The sequence below is a fragment of the Colobus angolensis genome, unplaced genomic scaffold (assembly GCF_000951035.1).
Source record: "Colobus angolensis palliatus isolate OR3802 unplaced genomic scaffold, Cang.pa_1.0 Scaffold210, whole genome shotgun sequence".
Lineage (NCBI taxonomy): Eukaryota > Metazoa > Chordata > Mammalia > Primates > Cercopithecidae > Colobus > Colobus angolensis.
The window spans coordinates 123165-124589 of NW_012115267.1; positions in this window are offsets into that span (position 1 = coordinate 123165).

A 1425-nucleotide genomic window follows, 5' to 3' on the forward strand; every position below is an offset into this window, starting at 1 on the left:
CACAACAATCATCTCAATTTTACCTATTTGCCATGGCCACAAGGAAAGAGTTAACACTGTTGACTGCTGATGAAAGGTAAAATGGGATGAAGACTTTTTTTTTTTTTTTTGTATTTTTAGTAGAGATGGGGTTTCACCGTGTTAGCAAGGATGATTTCAATCTCCTGACCTCATTATCCACCTGCCTCAGCCTCCCAAAGTGCTGGGATTACATGCGTGAGCCATCGCACCCAGCCACTTCATTCCCTTTTAAGGAAAATGTCAGCCCAATACCCCAGAGTTTTCTGTTATTTGTTCTTTCAAGTAAAAACAAGCTTTCATGAAAAAAAGAGAGTAAATTATCAGAAAAAAATTTTTGTTTAAACTTTATACAGCTTTTTGGAGATCAGAATTGAGGATAAGGAAAAGTGGGCCTGAATTACATTTACTTCATTACTGATTTCTCCATTTCATAGTTCATACCCGGGGGCTCATCATGACGGACTTCCGTCAGGAATTGGTGGGTTCTTGGTCTCGCTGACTTCAAGAATGAAACCGTGGACCGTCGCAGTGAGTGTTTCAGCTCTTAAAGATGGTGTGTCCGGAGTTTGCTCCTTCAGATGTTCAGATGTGTCTGGAGCTTCTTCCTTCTGGTGAGTTCGAGGTCTCGCTGACAGGAGTGAAGCTGCAGACTTTCACGGCTGGTGTTACAGCTCTTAAAAGTAGCACATCTGGAGTTGTTCACTCTTCCTGGTGGGTTTGTGGTCTGGCTGGTTTCAGGAGCGAAGCTGCAGACCTTCAAGATGTTATAGCTCACAAAGGTGGCGTGGAGCCAAAGTGTGAAAGAACAAAGCTTCCACAGTGTCCAATGGGACCGGAGTGGGTTGCACTCTGGCAGGCTTGGGCAGCCTGCTTTTATTCATTTATCTGGCCCCACCCACATCCTGCTGATTGGTCCATTTTACAAGAGCTGATTGGTCTGTTTTGACAGGGTGCTGATTGGTGCGTTTACAATCCCTGAGCTAGACACAGAGTGCTGATTGGTGCGTTTACAATCCTTTAGCTAGACCGTGCTAGACAGAAAAGTTCTCCAAGTCCCCAGTAGATTAGCCGGACACACAGAGCACCAATTGGTGCATTTACAAACCCTGAGCTAGACACAGAGTGCTGATTGGTGCATCTACAATCCTCCAGCTAGACATAAAAGTTCTCCAAGTCCCCATTAGATCCAGGACCCTACCTGGCTTCACCTAGTGGATCCCACACGGGGGCTGCAGGCGGAGCTGCCTGCCAGTTCCCCACCGTGCGCCCGCACTCCTCAGCCCTTGGGTGGTCGATGGAACCGGGAACCGCGGAGCAGGGGGCGGCGCTCCTCAGGGAGGCTTGGACCGCACTGAAGCCCATGTTGGGGGCGGGAGGCTCAGGCATGGCAGGCTGCAGGTCCCG